The sequence below is a fragment of the Rhodnius prolixus genome, unplaced genomic scaffold (genome assembly GCF_049639745.1).
Source record: "Rhodnius prolixus isolate KJV_2025 unplaced genomic scaffold, Rpr scaffold_8, whole genome shotgun sequence".
Taxonomy (NCBI): domain Eukaryota; kingdom Metazoa; phylum Arthropoda; class Insecta; order Hemiptera; family Reduviidae; genus Rhodnius; species Rhodnius prolixus.
In genome coordinates, this window is record NW_027411593.1 from 32239805 (window position 1) to 32260948 (window position 21144).

The window sequence follows — 21144 nt, forward strand, 5'->3', positions numbered from 1 at the left end:
CTATGAAACCTTTAGAACCTTAAAACCAAAGGAGATAGTAGCGCAAAGAGAACTAGTCCTCAACCTCTTTAGTAGGGAAGGGTTCGTCCACTAGATCCAAAAGGGGCTGGCACAGTAAGCCTCTTGTCCCGTTTTTTAATTCTAATTCTAAATTCTAGAGAGTTGGTACGTGGGCGTGACATACTGTTGGCCTATCATTCAGTACGAATCTTTTTCTCAGAGAGTATCTATTTGAATGGTGCTCTGGGGGAAAGTGATTTGTAATATTGAACGTTGGAAAGCGAGCGCGAGACGAGAAGACTGAAGAATAAAAACGAAATTCGAATAAGCGGAGAAGATCGAGAAAATGAGGTGACTAATTGGAACAAATATTTTTGTTTTGGTGCAATTTTCTTACAAATTTTACATTTTTCTTAATCTTAGTCTTTTAAATGTGATTTTTCTGTAAAAATCAGTTTCATAATTTTTTAAAGAAATACCCGGTAAGAAGGTCTACCTGCTAGTCGTCCGTACGCTAAGCCGACTAATCCTAGCAGTGCCGTGGTGGTCCCAGTTTTCTTCTAATGGGGCGGCGCCCAATTTAAAATGATGTATCACTTTTTTTTTGAAAAGTATTATTATTCACTTCCACCCATATTTTATACTTAACTTTACTTACTAATTTTTGTTTATTCTGGAATTATTCCTTTCCTTATCCCATGTGGCTACTAGGACAAATCTCATACAATAATAATTGGTAACTAGTGTACATCTAGTGAAGTTAACTTCTCTAATTGTGTTTTTTCATTTACAGATTCCAATTTTTGAGAAATTTAATGTGATAAGAGAAAGCCGTGTGAATCACACTAAATTACTGCTTAAAAAAAAAAAAAAAAGCGAGAATAAAATTGAATAAAGATAGAAAAACTCAATTCAGTATCGTGAGTACGCGGTGGGAGAGCACTGTATGCTGAGAAGAGTATTATATTACAGCCAGGATACACTGTTTTGTATTCGAAATAAAGCTGGTAAGTTGGAAAGCACAAATAAGTTTAATAAAAGAGAAATAAAAAATCCTTCTATACGGAGAGAGTTGGAATCTGTGGGGAAGATAAATCTGAAAGCGTCCCGCTCGCTCCTCTATCTCTAGTTTAGAATACATGTGTGCACTGTATTTTATACATATATCTTCTGTGGGTATGTCTATGTGTGCAGCTGTATATATATATATAAGATGTCTGAGGCTGACTATACTGTGGGTATATATACACTCAATCGAATGTTTACTGCTGCTTTGATTGGGAGTACAAGGAGGGGACTAGAAACAACTAACCAAGAAAAAGGGTAGATGCTAGCAGACCAAGGGATGTCAGCATAAAAAAGCAAGAAACAGTGCGCTTTCCTCTAAGTTGGCCTTGTGATTCACTAGCTACTTTAGAATGGAAATTTTACTGCAAACATTGGGTCGTCCTGTATCTATTAGTAGTTTTATTTTATTTTATTTTTTTTTTTCAGTATTAACAGTACATCACACAGTTAATATGGTGATTAATGTGAAGAGAAAGATAGGTTAGGTTTAAGTTGTATGTTTATGAATTGTCGAATAAAATCAATTGTGAACACCTTTTTGGTGATGATAGATATTTATGCGTGATATCTAAAATAATATCGTAAAGATAACGCTTTTCTGAGATTAGAGAAACTTCTTTCCTTATGCTATCTTACAAAATTAGATTTACCATCTAGCTTTTGCCAAACTTGGTTTGAAACAAGCGGAAACGGTTAAAAATATTTACGCAGGAGAATGGGCGGATTTCTATTACTTTTAGATTAGGTTCTCTTATCAGAATTTAGTTCCATATATTAGGGGTCGCAAAAGCATTAAAGTTGAAGCCCGAACAAAAAAAAAAAAACTTTAAGAAATTGTGAAAATAATAAAACCTAGATACAACAGTTACCAATTAGTTACTGTTCATTGTTTTTGGCGACTTATTTATTTATACAGAATGAAGAAAGAATAATGTCAATTTCAGTCATTATTATTTGTTTTATTGTGCTGAGCTTTCGATTTAGGGACTAGGTCATCTTCAGGGCTGTGGAACATATTTTATAATGTAGTTACAATAATTGTATTAAAATGATTTTTTTAAAAATTGTTTGTTATTCACAATCTGCAAAAAGAGTAAAATGTAATCAGTGAATATGATAAAAGAAGACTTCATGACTGGATCAGCTTAAGGAGAGAAGCTGCCCACTGGCAACACTCTCGCTGGAGTTTCTTGCACTATTGAAGCTGGTCACGAGGCCAACAGCGTTTCAGTCGTCGTGGGGGATGATCTGGAATCGTTTTGGAGGCAAGATTTTGAACAAAAAGATTAGGACAGAATGGAAAAGAGTCAAAGAATTTTCTATATTTAGATTTAGATTCAGTTAAGTATGTGATTTTGAGGTCGTTATGGAGGGTAGAATTAGAGACATAAAATGGAGAATTCGTAATCTGACGGAGAATTTTTGATTGGAAGGACTGTATTTTTTGTAAATTGGAAAGTTTGGCTGAACCCCACAGTTCAAGTCAGTAGGTCCAGATCGGTTTAAGTACGCTGTTGTATATTAGTCTTTCATGTTCCAGTGGTAGCTTAGATTGTCTGCCAATTAGTCGTAACAGTAACATTTGTTTCGTCTCGGTTGAGTTCAAGTCTTTTCAGTTTGGTGTGCGGATTCCACGTTAATCTTTTGTCGATGTACAACCCAAGGTAGAAAATGAATTTGAGAAAGTAATGTAGTTTACAAAAATGGATTTACTTTATTGCCTATATAATATAACGATATTATAATATAACAGTAACCATGTAAAAATATTATATAGACATTAAGCCCTGAAGATGGCCTAGTTTCTAGGTCGAAAGTTCGGCAAAATAAAAATAGATCATAACTAAAATTGGCATTACTTTTGTCCATCCAATTGATACCAATTAGCTTTATCCGCTATCTGGGAATCATTCACTAAGTAATAATCACTGGGTTCACAGTCTGGAGCTGGAACAATAAATTCTTCGTATGAAACCACGCAGTTTCTGAAGTAAACTAAACCTTTCTACCAAATTCAGTCCCACCTGTTCTTCTGAATTGTTGCCAAGAGACATTTATCTAACATGCCAAGTTGAAATTTCGAAAGGGTTGCTTACTGTGGTCTTTATTAGAAGAAAAGCAGAGAATGCCGGACTTGAAAGCGACCTTTTAACGATTCTCTTTATTTATCTAAGAGAAATGGCGGAGACAACGACTTGTTATTGTTTTCCAATATAGAAACTTGGAAAGGTAACTTCCGAGTTAGAACATTTACTTTTTGAATCTCAAATTGTTTTCTTGGGTCTTATGTCCATACAAACATATCTAGTAGAGGATCTAACTAAAACAATACGTACACATTTGTAGAGACTCAGAAGGAAAGAGAATGTGATTGTTTTCAAAAAAAATTGTATTCGTTCGAGATTATTTTAAAACCTGTGTTTTCGGTAATAATTCATATACTTTAAATGTTTATGCGGTAGTAAAAGATCCCTCTGAATTTAGCTAATAATAAATATAATCTAAGAATTTGGGAATGATTGATTTAGAAAGCTGTTTAATGTAAAATGCTTATAATTAGAATGTGATAAATTGGTAGGAAACAACAACGCTGCAGATAAGGCAGAATAAAAAGACAACTTGAGTGATACACCATTCGTTTCATTACATATACACAGGTGAGACAAGTTTAATTCGTTGGGTGGTGCCTGTTGAAGGACCCATTATACGGATTACCCTTGGGAATGTAGTAGAAAAGGATTTAGTGAGAGCAGAGTACGAAGCGTTTTATTGGAGAAATGGGAGCATGAGGGAAATTTATGGTCCTGTGCCACTGGTGGGGATTCCTCTTCTTCCATTTCGTAACCAACCGAACCAACCCTCTCCGGATCTCCATAATGTCACTCTACCACTTATATAAATGAAGTACTGCCTTTTCCAAAGGGTATATACTTATCCTTTATTATCGTAATAATGTTTCGGTCGATTTGTTTAATGATACACCTGGAGCCCGATTAAAAATTCTCTGTAAACAAGCCGCACAAACTTAGTGTTAATTTGTGTTCGCTCACTATTTTCAAAAGAATTAAACCAAAATTAGTAGGTCTTATTTTTATTTTATTCATATTAATACAAAAAATCTCATTGGTTTTGACAAGATAATGGTGTTATTAGTTAATGAAGAGTGGAAAGTAAGAAGGGCTGTTACTAAACCTTAATTAGGAATTAACGTTAAATGTTAAAATAGCTTTTCTCAAACTTCTCTAATTAACAGAAATGTTGATTTACTTTGCGAGTAGATTAAGTAAGTGGTAATACAAATAACCATCAGGGCCAGTTCTACTTGCGCACGTTTACTTTGGCACTATTGCTATAGAAATCCTGTGCCTTGTTAGGTAATGGAGAGTAATCTACAGAAATACTCGTAGTAATCTTTTTTCCAGCTGCCCTGTAATGAGTTGTAATGTAAACTCATTTTTAATTCCTTACTTTAATCTATATTTTTGGAGAGAATTTAGATTTTTTTCTGATGAATTGGATTCTCCTAAGAATAATATTGCGCTTAAGCCAGATTCCTCTGTTTAACTTTACATTGACTTAATTGAAATTAAATATTATGTCAGTAGCAAGTAGAATCCAATTCAATGGTAATAATTCCTTCTGTATGCCATTAAAAAGGTTCTAATATACCACACAAGCACCTTTCCTCTGAACCTGTACCGACAGACAGAAGCTCTTGTATTTTCCACTTACTAGAACAAACTTTCATTCTACAAGTTGGTGTTTTGGAACCTAGACATATGAGTCAAGTCCTTCGAAACCTTTGCAGTACCCCTTTTCTAAACTGATATTTTCTTTCTAGATATTATCGACCGGCTATCTCGAAATCCTTCGCCGAATAGTCAGTAGCCACAATTTCATTTCGAATCGCCCGTTTTATCAAGACCTCAATGTTCCATTCTGATCATCCACTGCATCTTTAATACGTCTCAGGCCTCGTTATCTTCTTACTCGTAGTTTCACTCTTCTATCCAATCCTAGGGAGTTATATCGCTGGCTAGTGTTTTCCATCATATATCCTAGTTATGGCACTGAGCACGATTCAGAATTCACTAGGATCATTTCGCTTTAGTCGTAGTATAATATACCTCTTTGTTATGTTTATGGTCTTTTAAGGAAATCAAATATTATTTCAGTTTGACTGAAGTTACCTTGCAGAAGTTTGATCATGTTGTATGGCAGTCCGTGTTAAAAGCTATGTAAGTCGTAAGACAGGCAGTCAGCAGAAATGTGTTTTGACATTACACGACTGGTAAGTTGGTTCACATGTCATCTATTCGTCTAGATTTGCTGCGGTTAGATTAAAGATTTTAGATTAAAGAATGAAATATCTAACTTATGCCAACAGTAATGAAAGATAAGCTCTCTATTGATAATTAAAAAGATAAAATTTTGAAAGCCAGTTTAAATGTTATTAAAGCAGCAAGATAAAGTTGGAAACTTCTCGAAGCTTTATGTCCTATAGCTACCGTTGAATAAACGGCGGATATTATTGCAATAGCTAGTTTAGTTTCTAGATAATCAACTTCCATTACAACTACCTTGCGCTAGTAATTTCTTAAATTGGGTAATTAGCTCGAAGTTTGTTTTTACAACTTACAAATCCTATTTTTTAGTTGCTTCTATTCTTGGAATGAGGGAGTATTGTGATCGGCTAAATTTTTAACAATGAGTTATCACAGAAAGTATATCTTTTGAGGTCTTCTGAAAGTTCATAATCAGTTTGCGGCTTCAAGTTACTGCAATCTTAAGCATCTCTTCAGAACAAATTACTGCACTCAACTATGTGTTGTATAATAAATGAAATAATCAATTACTCCAATAAATAAATTAACTGAAATCCATCAATCTATTTAGAAGAATATTGCCAGTTATTTACTTTTTCTAAAATACACTTTAAATCTTGAAGTTTTATATATTTATATTTAAAGAGGAAAGAAAGAAGTTATCTCTTTTAATAATAAACATCTTATTATGTATTCTACAATGTCACTTACATGGTTAGACAGAAAAATGACGAGTAGGCAATATTGAAAAGGTTTTGAGTAGGGTTGGATATCTTCAGTATAAAAAGAAAACTCTTCTGACTACACTGTAGGTAGGCTGGGCAAAAAGAAGGCATGCTATTGATTCTTACAAACTACAAAGAAGTATCAGCCATAGTGGTAGACGAAAAGGAAGAGGGTATATACTTCAGGTACTTCTCTGTCAGCCTTACCTTGGTAGTTCCCCTAAGTATAAACCTTTATAGTATATATATATATATTATCATTTCATCTTTCCTCTTATTTTTGAAATTGAGTGTCCACGCTAAAGAGTATGTGTGTTATTTTTGAAAATTATCTCAAAAAACGGAAAAGATTCGGGTAGCTCAAACTTGTAATCCTTTCAGACGCAAAGATTTTGGTTTGGTGTCGCGTAGGCGGAAGGGGTCAAGCCACTATTCAGTGTTTTTTGCGCCTTGCGGTTTTCATAGTCTAAAAACTAACAAAACGTGCAAAACGACCAAAAATTCATGCAATAAAACCTGCATGAAAACGTGTGCGGCTACTTCTCTAGGGTTTCTCTAAAGACAAAACCAACTCACTGGGATGCCGAGTGGGGACATATTTGAATAAGTAGAGGGCTTCTTCCTTCCTTGAACTCGATGAGTAATATTAGAAATATTTTTGTGGAATATCGTAATCAAATTCGACTATAAAACGTTTTTATTTCACTGTTCCCCTACATTCTGGAAAATCTCCTTACACTTTCACTAATCTCATACACCCGTACAGGCGTTGTCTAAAAGTTCATATTATTGTCAGTTTGTGTAAATGTGGCTGTAAGGTGAAAGATGTTTTAGTGAATGGTTAATAATTGATATTAAGGAGTTTTTTAAGCCTTAAATTTCCTACATTTTGATTTTAATTTTTACCTTAACAAAACTTCTATACAATAGAAATGAATTTAACCTCTTTACAAAATGCCAACAGAACTAATACGCACATATTCCTACGTACTAACAACATCCGTAGTTTTACATAACCCACAAATCCATTTCTTATCGCAATCTGTAATCTCTAAACTTCTTACATTCAACAGCACCCTCTCTCATAATTTTCATTCAGATACATATATATACAACATCTGAATGAGAATGTATATATACAATATATACATATCTTATAACTTACAGATGGCGGAAAGCCTAATCCTATTTTCACACATGTGGAAGCACTCATGCAGGTGTAGAATAATCTTATTAGAGGCAAAGCTATAATGCCTTCAATTGTTCCTACAATATTCGTGATATTTAGTTGTTCTTCAAGTTCTCAATTAAATTATTTTATTATACCGTTGACTTGAAAATATAAAAGTATAATTAATAATAAACAATGTCAATTATACTTATACTATTTAATCTATTGTAATTTCCAGAATGTCCAGATGAAAATAAACTCATAGATTTTCATGTTTCACGGAAGTATGGCATTCATTCAAATTTTGAAAGAAAATATGAGTTCAAAACAAGTTTGGGCGAGAACAGAATATCTAAAAATTCTAAGGATTCACTTAGCAAAACCAAAAAATTATCATCAAATGTAAATCGCTAACATTGGAAGTTGTTTAAATTCATAATTATTGCGAAAATATTTATATATGAATTTAGAGATAGCATTAAATTGTAATTTGCTGAAGAGAAACATTCAAAAGAAAGATGGTGCTGCATAACAACCATATTAGAAAAGTGAGAACATGCCTTAACCAACACATACTCATCGCCTCTCAAATTTATTCTATTAATTAAGCACTCATTACCTGTTATTTCAGTTTGTTTCCACGTTTGTACTTCGTAACTTTCTGAAAGTCCTCAACTCCTCAGCTCTTCATCATAATTTGTTATGTTCTCTATTCGAAGTAATTATTAAAACAGTCATCTGGAAAACAAGCATCACTTTAAAACTATGATTTACAAAATACGAAGGACAAATTTAAAATATTATTTCAAGAAGAATATTTGAACTGCGTTGGTTGAAAAAAAAAAGAAAATTTGATTCTCTTAAATGGTATATTTAGTAATAGAGAATGCAACCCTCCTTCTTAATGACCGTACCGTGTACTTAAATGGTTCTGAAGGGAAAAACATACCTAATCCTCTTCCCATTATTGCTCATTACATTTTCTCTGAAAAATAATCGAAATGGAAAACATATATTCATGTTCTAGAGATAGTCTCGAATCCTAAAAAATGCATTCTGATAAGTCGTATAGTTACAGTCAAGTCTTTAATCGAAATATAAAGTGTTGATTCATTCTTGGGATATTTTTTTCACCTGAATGTACACCATTTTCAAGATCAAGTTTCTTAGTCGCAGTTGATTTCAGACAGAATTTCTGCGAAACTTGACTTGAACATTGTAAATTATTTTTAACAATGTCCAAACAATACAAAAAAAATTCTTGATAAGAATAAAGTTTGTTATTAGAAACTTCTTCAATAAAACGGAAAAGTATAAACAATAGGTGACCATAGACAATAGCGGGCGGTGATGACGTAGCACAATACTGAGATAAGGAAAGAAGAGTGAAAATAAAGCGTAAGGTAAACTAAGAGAAAAGATAGTTAAAAAGGGCAGTGTGCGCTGCTGGGAGATGGGTGAAATGGGGTTGGAAATCTCTAAAGGGTTGTTGCAATTAGATGAAAAGCTAGAACGTGTAAAAGGCTTGGAAGGAAATGTAATCTAATACCTTAGGGCTTTCATTCGATTAGCGCAAGGCGGGTTGTGTGTGTGAGGCGAGTATGTTTGCTTTATTATTGAATAATACTGATTATTATTTTTTCTATGTAATATTATTACATTAGAAAAGCAAATTATATTGTCAAAAAATTGTGTACAAAAAATAAAAATAACATCCTCAAATGAATTTCTGAAATTACATTAGAAAATTACTTCAAGAGCGGATCATCGAAGAACTCTAGAAGAGAGGGTTTTGAAAGATGTATGGGTGATAATGGAAGTTGGTAAGAACTTTTTGTGAGAAATGGGAACAAAACACCTTCGATTACGCAGAAATTTGAATAGAAAACCAGCAGCCTAAAGCTTTATGTACAGAGAACTCAAGAACCAGAAAGAAGGGGTAGATCTTAGAAACGTTGAATGGTCTGTAAAAGACTCATTATGATTGTCACCTGAGATGCTCTAGCCTTGAATCGAAAAGAATGCGAGTGAAGGCTTCAAGAAATAAGAATTTCTTTGAATTTTAAGAGCGTCTCTACAACAGAAATATCCTAACTTCTAAAACTTACGAATCTGTCTAAAAAATTTAATGCAAAGGTAAATTCTAGATCTCTCTAAAGTAGGAAGTGACTAGTTACTTTTTTAAGGAGGTATTATCGAGCCTAGTGTCACGGAACTTAGGAATGCACTCCTAATTTTTTAACAATATATGCAGGTGCTTGCAAAGATTAGTGTAAATATTTGGTCTTATGCAAACTAGCTCACTCACGCAGTGGGAGTGAGATATTACAAAGTGTCGCGTCATACTACTCACTCTCATACCACTACAAAAGGGTTGGATGTCGAAAACACGTCTATTCCTATTCATCAGAAACAGAGAATAGCCCTCCTGCAAACAAATCTTCATGGATACATGATACGGCTTCACGCTGTCAGCAGACAGTTCAAAAGGCCGTCGCGTTATGACTGAACATGTTAATTTCGGTTATCATTCATTTAATTCTAGAATTTCTTTCATACGCTGTTAATTCTTCTGTAAAGATCTACCTCTCTGCTGATGGACCAAGTCCATACATTTGTGTTCTGTATTGTAATTTTTCTTCATGTATGTTTATGTAAATTGAAAATATACACATTATTATTATTATTATTATTATTATTATTATTATTATTAAAGATCTACCTTAATCCTGAATTGGAAATAGTTTCAAATAAATCCACTATGTCAGCAGTAAATCGAAGATACCTGTCCTAATCTAACCTAAATATATTTAGCCTTTAAAACCTATCCTTTTTTAACTTTCTAAAAAAAAAATTAGGTTATGCATTAACTGTATGGATGTTACAGATACATATATACTGCGAAGAAAGATATTTACTTCGGAGAAGAAAAAAACGACAGATTGTCTGCATAGTTACAAAGATAATAGTGCAGAAAAGGAGCAGTATTTATTACGATTGACGATCCAGAAGCTATCAGAAGTCAACTGCTAAACACGATTTATGTTTAAGGTGAATATAAGTCTAACACTTATTTAAATATCATAGTGTACGATCAGTAATGCCAGATTAAGCCTTTAAAACTGGTACAAAATCTGAGTAGAAACAACTTGTCAGTAAGTTGTTGTCAATACGTTTTGCACACAGAAACTGAAGCAAATCAGTAAAACAAGTCCCACAGAGACCAAAATATTTTATTTTTTGTAAAATTAGAAAAACCTATAGAAAAATAGTTGAGAAAGTGCAAGATATCAAGTAAGCTTTTGAAAAATTTCTAGTTCGTAAACACTGTTAACAATTTTAAACGTTTCATGCAAATTTTTGTTAGATTCTTAGTTACTTTTTTTCAGTGATCCTTTAAACCTTTTTTCTTGTTTTCTCCGGAGCAAAATGGGATATAACGTCATTAAAATCTACTCACTTTGCATCTTAAAACATTTAGCCTATCTTGAGATACCTGGGAGCTGAGGTAGTTTTTAATAAGCTTCAGTACGCTGAACCTCCTTTCAGCTGATGCCACTGACACAGGAACAGTTAATAGCAATTGTAATGCTAAAACGAGATTTGTGAATGTCAAGTGTGATACTGTATACTGGAAAGTTTCCTGAGGGCACAGATTATGAGGTAACACCCAGCCAGTGTTTAAAATTCTTCCAGCATATCCTTCCCGCCTCTTTGGTCGTCTTCATTGGCAGTCATTCTGTTAAAAATCATGTATCTTGTGTTTTGTTGATCAACTTCTTGATTTGCTTTAATCTCCTTCTAGATCTTCCATTCCAGGGGGAGGGGAGCTCAGTTGTAGTTAGCAGTATGCTCAGTCTAAGCATTGAAGCTGATAACGTATTTTTGAGCCAAAAAGGCATTAATTTATTAATAATTTTTTTTTCTGCCTTATCTCATAACCTTTTAAAAGATAAGAAAAGAATATTTAGTATTAATTAGATATATAATGGAAATGTTTTTATCAGGCTTAGGGTTAAAGACAGGAAGCAGTGGCGGAGGTTAGGTGATACTTTATAAAGTGTAACTGGTAGGATGTGAGGCTTTCTACAAAGGGAATAGGACTGTAAATAACAGTAAGGAAGGTTCCTGGGCCGGCAGTTCTCCCTTACATTCGCTTCAACATTACATTCAGCCCTACAGAGTACACACTAATCTTATTTGTGGTCAACCAAGGGCTTTCCAGCTTGCCGCAAAGCTCAACAAGAGCCCTCTAAGCTGTGCAGGTAATGATGCTCTCCTTTGGGAACTCATTTAAAACATAATACTATCTTTTTACTATTATATCTTTGTTATATACTTATTGATATACAAATACGTTTATACTCGTAATATTTAGAGAAATATCAACTTGGGAATTAAAATAATATTCTTTTAGACATTAAACGAAACTAATGTGTCTTAAATGTACATATATTATTTACAAATTTGTTATCAGAAAGTATGAAACATTTCGGACAGTGCACGTCATTGACCTACAGACAGTCTACCGCAATTGACTAGTCAATCATCAATAGTAAGAAGCTTTATTGGTGTAAATCAAATTCTCCACGTCACTACTGATTAAAAAAATAATGCCTATTTATTCAGAAAGGCTTTACGTCAAATTAGATGTTTCATCTAATGTAAGTAGCAAACATATTTTACTATAAAGTTCTCATATTAACCATTAAATAAAATCCAAGGCCTAGACCGGGTATCGAACCCAGTACCACAATACATCTAAGTTTTACAGGCCTCGCTTCTAACCGCTCGGCTATCGTGGCGCTTTAAAAAAACTGATCAAACAACCCTTAGAGATTAATGAAAAATACGATACCTGTCTGAATTAATAAAAAGAGGATAAAATCAACAATTGTTAATCATAAAATAGAGAAGGCAACAGTAGTTTGTTTTAATAACAAGTTTGCGCTTTTATTGATAGGTATTATCTAATTACTTTTAGGTTTCTGTAACAGTGTAATTGTTTATGTTGTTAGATTGGACGACTCGCAGGGACTCCAAGTTTGTGACTTTCCGCCTATGGGTTGTTGTTCATGTTAATCAAATTGCTACTGTCTAAACTTGACTTTCCTAATGTTTTCGAGGCCTAAAGGTATTTAGTTCATTAAAATCTACGATTACTCAAAGTCTGATCACAATAGAATAAATTTACCAACTTTTATCATTCAACTAATTAATTTTTTGGGGGGAAAAATGTATTTTTAAGAAAGTCATCACTCGTAAGAAAATCACAGGATCCAATTTAAACAATTGCAATCAATATTAAATTGTTATCTTACGTTAAAGTACAATTTACATTCTTTTTCTAGATAACGGATTAGCAAATAATCTCTCGATGTATGGATAAGAAACAGATATTTTGTATCAAGTTGTTCGGTCTGGAATTAAGGCACTTCTCGGCAACAGTTTAGAGATCAAGTCAGACTTGGATGCATTACAGGTATTTTCAATGTAAACATAATCACTAACTCCTCGCATTAGTATTTTTGGGTATTTTTGTTGATTAAAATACTGTCCTTAACCGAAAGTAGGCCTTAAACTTAGAGACGAATTATTAGTTTTTCAATCCAAACAATTTCTGTCTTTATCAGTTACGAGCCTTTATCTCTCAGACGGCGACCTTAATTTCTAACTTCAGTTCGTCACTGCTATGCTGCTTCGTCTTCAGGGTACCCAAATCTAACGACTTTCTACGCCATTTGTTGGACTCCTTCCCTCAGCTTATTAAACTATTTCCACTTCATTTAACAAATTATTGAGTTAAAACCGTTTGCTTCAATACAATATAAAGACAAAAGATTGAAAACTTTATCTGTGTAGTAAAAATTCCAATTTAAAGCAAATTCGTTATTTAAAATAATAAAATTAAAACCAATAAATCAGTTTTGTTTTACATTAGATTAACTTTTACCAAGGGAAAAAGTATGTTTTTATGGAATATGCAAGTTTTTAAAAGTTGTTAAACGTTTAATATTTTACACTTATTTATACATTTCAACGAAATGTCTTTCAAAATTTATTCATTTTTTGGTACATTGAATTATGTTGTCGAGAGGAAGGCCAGACCGAAGGTGAAAAACTGTTTACTGCAAAAAAAAAAAAAGTAACGTTGCGTTACTGCAATTCCACTCTACAATGGATTGTTTAAGCACGTCACATGTTTGAATTCCTGACATTTTGGTCAATTAATTCCAAGCAAACATTCATTTGAATAGTTACCTCAATATCCTCAGTGGTGAAGTTATTTTTTTGCTTTTTGTTAGTGACAGAACGTAGGATGGTCCTACGGGGTGACTGGAATCAATAGGGCAAAGGAGAGTCAAAAGTGTTCTCTTGTCTGCTTTCTCCTTCCTCCTTCCTTTTTATTTAAAAAATTTAGGAATTCTCTTACTAATCTAAATTATCATTTTTCATACCTTGTTTTTCGAATATTAACCATTTACTTTCAGTAGAACCAGTGATCGCATTTACATCCAAAACTTTCGAACTTCTACTGTTTTTTATACAAATATCTAATTCACACTTTTCGGCATAAGCTTTTGTTGCAAAAAGAGAGGGAATCTTACAAATTTTAAAGAAAGGGAAGTGCTTAAAAAGATTAATGGTTTTGTTTCTGTAGAAGCAAGAACTCTTCATCTAAAACACGGTTTGCATTCCGATGCCGAATTGCACCCACATACTTTTGGCGTGTTGATATAATTGAATTTCTGAACAAAAAAAAAAAGACATTTTAAATTCCAGAGGTTGAAATAGGAGATCCATTTGTTTAATCAAGCCAAATTGTTCATCTCAGACGCGTTTGGAAAGTTTACTCAAATATAAAAATTTTAAATCTATAATGTTCATTAAATTAATTATAAATTGTAATAATTGTAAACATTATTACAATGATTATATAATTTATTTTAGAAATAAGTAAATTAAATGCCTATTTTTTCAGGGTGGCTATAAGTTCAACTACCAAATTAGATAGTTGGAGGTGACTAGCGAACGTACTTTACCATAAATTTCTCATATTAACAAAAAAATAAAAATAAATTCAAGCATATAATGGTAATCGAACCCAGTACCACAATACATCCTAGCTTTGTGGGCCTCGCCTCTTACTGCTTGGCTACCGTGGTGCTAATTAATTTGAGTAATTATTTTATTTTATTAATATAATAAAAATAATTGTTTTTGTTATAAGATTTATAAAAATTATGATTTCATGCTGCTCAGTGCTGTGAATTGCAAAATAAAGCATTGAAGTCAGCTCGAATCGATTTACACAACGCAACAATTCACAACATTCACACAACAATATGATTAATGCAAACGTAATATTAGAAAAAAAGAAGTCTGTTTTCATTCACAGGATTAATGGGACACTTCCTTAGAATAAACAAAATTTCTTCAAATCCCGGTCTTTTTTGCCTGCAGGAGATACTATTCACTGAAAATGAGGAATGCAAAGGACCCCTGGGGAACTTTAGCTCCAACACTAAATAGGAAACTTACTTTCTCCATCTTGCTACAAATAATCTTCAAAAATCTATTAAAACCATTTTAATGAGCTGGCGAAAGAAAAAAATATTTTTCTGTCTCTTAAACCTGAAAACAAGAGATTATTTCATTCACAGGATTGAACTTGATCCAATTTTTGTTTAATTGCGAAGAAAATGAACGATTCAGTATCGGTTCAACTACGAGTATTTCAATATGGATGGAAATATTCTATTGTTTAGCTAAAATAACGTTGTGAAGACAGAACTTTTTAAGTGTATACACATATTAATCATACTGGCCAACAATATCTTGTGACATTAGGGTAATCCTGTTACGTCTATTGTCTCCTTTTAAAGGGTGTGAACAATGAATACCCAACTACTGGTCTTTCTCCGATGAAATACAATACATAATTCGTCGCAAAATAATTAATATCGCTCAGAAACTTTATTTTAATCCTCATTCCAGCGTTTTAGATCTGCATGGGCGCATGCTAGAATATGGTCTTGCTATAAGTGATTAGTGAAGTCCGCGTCTCAGTAATTAATTGTTAACCCATTTTTTTTTTTTTTTTTTTTTTTTTTTTTTTGGCCTTCTGGGCTTGCAGATTAGCCAAATTGTTAACCCATTTCTGTTATTATTAATTATTTTTTAACTCACCTTTGCTTGTGAAAAAAAAAAAAAAATGATGCGGTACTTTAAAAGTAGAGTTTTGTGAGAATATATATGTATTAAGGATTAAGTTTGAGTTTATATCTACTTTAGCACAAGAAACTTTCTGAGAGGCCCCTGAAAAGTACATTGAATCTACGAAAGTAACCCCCAACACATTTGTGCTTTTTTCGGACTGAATTTTCTGACTTTTTTGTGAAAAAAAAAAACATATTTCTGATTACATATGTCTCTTTGCTTGACAAAACTTTACCATTTTTTATTCAATGAGATTTAACGACAGTTACAGTTGGTCACAATACGAGGTATGTTCAAAAAATAAGGTGAATTTTCAAATTTCGCGGGCTACGTACATTCGAATTTCGATTGTCTTTTTTTTTTTATGTTGGTACACTTGTCTCGAACATATTTTCAAAGTTGTAGCTATATAGCATGTTTAGTTTGTATGTTAGAGGCATAAATAAGACAAGTGTTTTGCGAGTTCGGCGATTTTCTTCTGTCGAAAAAAATGGATCAACGAATTTGAATCAAATTTTGTGTAAAAAATGGAATTAAGTGCTCAAAAACACTTGAAATGTTGAGAGTGGCGTACGGTGAGAGTACTCTGTGTCAAAAAAATTACAAGTGGTACAAGCTTTTCCACAGAAAGTCGAGAAGATGTGAATGACGACGCTCGCCCTGGACGCCCCAGCACATCAACAACCGATGAAAATGTTGAGAAGAATCGTCGAATCACAATTAGAAAAGTTGCTGAGGTTGTCGGCATATCGGTTGGCACATGTCCTGCAATTTTTTTCGGAAATTTTGGGCATGAAGCGTGTAGTAGCGAAGTTCGTTCCAAAATTGCTGAATTTTGATCAAAAAAACCGTCGCATGAGCATCGCTCAGGAATTGTTGAATGACATTATCATGTCTCAGTCACCGTATTCACCAGATTTGGCGCCCTGCGACTTTTTCCTGTTCCCATGATTGAAGAGACCCATGAAAGGACGGAGATTTGCGACGATTGAGGAGATAAAAACCGAATCGCTGAGAGAGCTCAAGGACATACCAAAAAGTGCATATCAGAACTGTTCCGAGGATTGGAAAAAACGCTGGCACTTATGTATTATATCTGAGGGGGACTACTTTGAAGGAGACAAAATAAAAATCGATGAATAAATAAATATTTTTTAAGAAAAATGAAAATTCACCTTATTTTTTGAACACACCTCGTACTTTTAATTATTCATTTCTTTGTTAATAAAATTAGATTATCTGCAATTTCAATCTCGAGGTAATTCAGCATTAATCTTAGTAAGCGCTTTCATTGTTAATGTTAATTCTAATGTGTATGAATTAGCTCAGTTAGTAGCGTTGGACTTTAAGCTTAGGATCCCGGGTTTCTTAAGTCGCAAGTGTGCTGCCTTGAGATTTAGTTTTCTTCTGTCAGTCTCTACAGCCCAGGTAAAAAGACTTCGGAGCCCAGAAATGTATTGAGAAAGCTCCGAGTGTCACAAACTTCTTAGATGTTGACCTTATTTAAAAATTAATAGTAATATTTCATATAGTAAGTAATCAAGATCTGAGGGACTCATGAGAGTAAAAAAGAACTCATGTAGGCACTCTTTCCTGTGGAGACTTTGCACATAATCGTTAAGATTGTTTGTGTTTACACAAATAAGATAAATCCATCAGTGATAACGTAGAGAAGTACTCATTGTTATTGCCAGTATTGCAAGAACACTTTCGAGAGGCAGGTAGTGCACTGTGTTAAAAAAGAAGAGGTTAGGAATTGAGTGAATGGAGTAGTGGCAACCAGAAATCCCGGACTCCAGAGAAGAGTCTAGATTTTTTTCTTCCTGTGGGTACCTCTACTTGTCACGCCGTCCGATGAAGAACCATATTATCTATAACTAGAAAATACTAGTTGAAGTAGGCTTAAGTGAGGAACGAGACAGCCTGAAGTTAGCCGGAAACAACTGCAACCCTGAATCACTTCCAGTACTTCTCCAAAATGGAGGAACGTCTAAATTTATGTTTGCTGCGCGAAGAAACAGACCTTTTTTTCCTCTTAACTGTGGTACAAAAAAGTAATAAACATAATAATACTTTTACATCATCCATTATTCATTAATAACCTACACTGTGGTTCACAAAAAGTTTTTTAAAAAGCAGAAAATTACGAAGGAACTTTATAATAACATTTTAATGAATCATGACCTACATCCTAGAGAGGCCACAATGCATAGTTTTCATGAAGAATTTATATATATATATATACGTATGTATAGTTATATGGTGGTTAGATTCTGCGAGCTCTCGAGGTCATTTAGTAAGCAGAATAGTTGGGGACAGTGAGTAGGATTATATGTTTGCGGAGAAAGAAATCATGTTGAGGGTCATAGCTGCAGGGTATGCAGAGAGATGCCCGCGCACAAGGGCGAGAAGGCGCCGTTCCACTATACCCCTGTTTTGTCCTTCTCGGACGGAAGTAATTGTCCGTTATGAATATTTCAAATGGATGAAGAGATGGGGCAGTTTGGCGAGGGTGGCACACAGAAGGGATACACGGTGTTGAGGAATGGAAGGACCGGTATTAAAGTTGATACAGGAACGTTCTGGAATTACAAACACAGAGATATTGCATACTCGCACATACGTACACTTTCAGCCAACTCATTTATTCACCAGTCTTGCACATGAGAGCACTCCCGCACACCACTTCCAGGGATTTATCCTGAATATTTCAAGTCTTCACTTCCATCCCTACCTCTTCAGCTGTCCCTCCGCGTCCCGACTATAATCATACTCACCTGCACACATACAAATCGTCTACGGATTACTATCTAACAGTAAATTCTTTTTTTCACTCTTGTTTACCCAGCTGAACCATGGCTCTTTCGGGGCTTTAAATAGTGATTTCAAGTATTACCATCTTCTTTCGTAATTATTGATGAACTAGTTACGCCAACTGGAGGCTATGCCCCATAGGACCCTTTTCTCGGATCCATACATTTTTAATTCTAGATTTTGCTTTCTATTGCTAGTATAACTGGAATTATTGCAATCTTGATTTAAAATATGAATTTTTGGTTTATTTTGTTCGGGCGCTAATCGTACAATAGGGTATATAATATTTATTTTGGTTGCTGAGTCTTCAGCAACAAATTCTTAGATTTATTACTTTCTATTAATTTCTATTATTTTTTTCCCTTGGTTTTGGCTTCTTGAGCTTAGCAAGTCAGCCATTTACATTATATAATGTACAATAAATATTTTAAATAAGTTATATATGTATAAAATAATTTTCAGTGCAAAGAATGTTAATATAGATCACTTTTGTATCATTATTTTCATTCCGAATCTACTAAAAGTGCATAAGAGCTTTTCTTAATTGCTTATAATTATTTTATTCTCAAAAGATGTCACTGATCTAAGGAAAAAGTTTATGGCATTGTGGTGATAAAGAATAGGCTCTTCTAATTGTACAATATTAGAATTACTAGAAAAAGCTTCTTTAAGATAAAAAATAATTATAATAAATACTTTTTTTGTGTTCTAGAACAATCAGAAACCTGTTTGTGAGTCAACCGTAATGTATGACCACCCCTTAGCAGGGATTCGACCGTTACCATGAATTCAATAATGAGGTTTTTTCGATTGATTTTGAAAATAGGATTCGTACAAAGAGAGGCCAACAAATTTTGTAAGGAAGTGAAAGTAAGAATCACTATTTTATTTACTGAGTGATTTTATTTTATTTCATTTATTTCATTTATTTTCGTACACATTTATGAAATGTGCTGGAGTTATTTAATTAAATTAAGATTTAGGAGGCGAGCTGCTCTAAAAATTATAAGTCGTAGGCAATGAAAATAGACTATTTAATTAGTTGAAACTAATAAACCTGTTAGAATGTAGAGAGTTAATACATTTCTAGAGAATATATTCTGGAATATATCATTAAAATTGTTACTGCAATTTTATGGGATATCGCAATTAAAAATTATTAATTAAATATTTCTATCTATATTATTCGAACAATTAGTTCAGCACCGTATAAGGATTATTATTCCTAAGTATATGGCGGTACCCACATTCAGGTACTACTTAGCGCACCTGGTTATTTTTATCATTGAATTTGAATTTATCTTTGCGTAATAATTTCTAGTAATAAGGTGTTATTATCAATGTAACCAACCAGTAAATTACTAAGTAAAATTAGCAAAGCACAATAGCTTTGTAACAGTAAACAAGCAGGCTCAATAATTGTTAAGTGTTGCTTTACAACGCGAATTGAATTGCAGTAGTACTTAGTTTACCTACTAGTGGGAGGTCTAAAAAACTGTCTTTACCCTTTATGCCAATAAGACCTATGAAGTCTATCAAGTCTGGTATGGGAACGTTTAGAAATCCTGACGAGAATAAGAATAAGATGCCAGAATAGGGTCTTTCTGGTCTGTATGTCCGTGCATTCATTCGGGTTATAAAAAAAGGCAATGGGGTGGCTATTCCCGAAAAGTGTCCTGCTCAGTTCTAATGGTTATAAATCAATTCAAATTATATACACCACTACACTATTTCAGACTTAGTAAATCTTAAAACTAGCTCATTTGGTGAAAATTCAAATTTGATAACGCCCGGCAACATCAGAGGTCAGAAGCACTCTGTGGTTTTTCTTCATTGCCCTGCCAGCTTCCAGAACAATTCTCTCTTTACAGTTATTTTCTATTACCGGACAGTGAACTGTAGTGACATCTAGGAATAAAAAAATCAGTGGTTGCACACTTTGCATCCGTGACCTTCATTTGACAAGACACTGGCCTCATAAGTTAATGCCTTTCCTTTTATTTCTTCGCACAGTGTTCTCTTGTTACAGACAACACTGTCCATTCCCGAACAGTCCATTCGAACCCGGAATCATTCAATACGCTAACTGCATAGCTAATCCCTTCCCTAATTACATTATTACGTACTGTTAATATTTCTATTTTATTATGTTATTATTGAATATTATTGACCCCTCCTATAAGTGTGGCTTATGCCAACGTCAATTTAATCCTCCCACAGTCGCTTCCAATCATGTCTGTTTTTTCCTCATTCTACGGGAGACTAGTATTTTAAATCGGTGCCCTAATTGGTTTATCTGCTGAACATTTTCTACCAATATATTCGTCTGATTTATTTCTTTGTATTCATTCTCACATCTCACAAACCATAGTAAAAGTTGGAAAAATACAAAAGGTTCTCATTAGCTTTATAAAATGTGTAAGTATCGATTAGAGCGTAATTGATAAAAAAAAAAAATACCCCATTATTGTAATAATAATTTATAAGAAATTAATTTAAAAAAGGGTGAATACAAGTGTGAATGTTTGCAGTGTTGTTGATCTTTAAATAAAACCACTATGTATAAAAACTTTTATCTACCAGCTAATGAAAGTATATGGACTAAGTGAAGTGATATAACTTTGTTTAATGAACTAAAAGTACCATATCAAGAGATCTTTGGTAAAGTGTCTTGTACACAACATTGTGTAGCAGAATCTGCTGCAAACAGTATGAGATGGCCTCTATAAGTTGGGATATAAACTGTAGACACTGCAGAATGCACACTTCCCCGAGCCACCTTAATAAAGGTTATTTTAAAGGTCACATATGTTCATTTGAC

At 33.5% G+C, this 21144-nt stretch overlaps 1 protein-coding gene across 18 annotated transcripts in view; it reads left to right on the forward strand.

Annotated features, from left to right (window-relative positions):
• LOC141451212 (uncharacterized) overlaps nucleotides 1–21144 on the forward strand; it is a 122230-nt gene that overhangs the window by 91882 nt on the left and 9204 nt on the right. For 11 of the 18 annotated variants that reach the window (XR_012456587.1, XR_012456588.1, XR_012456589.1 and 8 more), the window contains 10 exons: nucleotides 794–1007; nucleotides 5244–5359; nucleotides 7528–7837; nucleotides 10177–10340; nucleotides 11297–11554; nucleotides 11767–11953; nucleotides 12308–12423; nucleotides 12641–12771; nucleotides 14272–14469; nucleotides 19036–19193. The gene's annotated coding sequence lies outside the window, so the exon portion shown is untranslated. Of the gene's footprint in view, nucleotides 1–793; nucleotides 1012–5243; nucleotides 5360–7527; nucleotides 7838–10176; nucleotides 10341–11296; nucleotides 11555–11766; nucleotides 11954–12307; nucleotides 12424–12640; nucleotides 12772–14271; nucleotides 14470–19035; nucleotides 19194–21144 lie in introns of all 18 variants that reach the window. The other 7 variants (XR_012456591.1, XR_012456592.1, XR_012456599.1 and 4 more) reach the window with 7 other exon arrangements.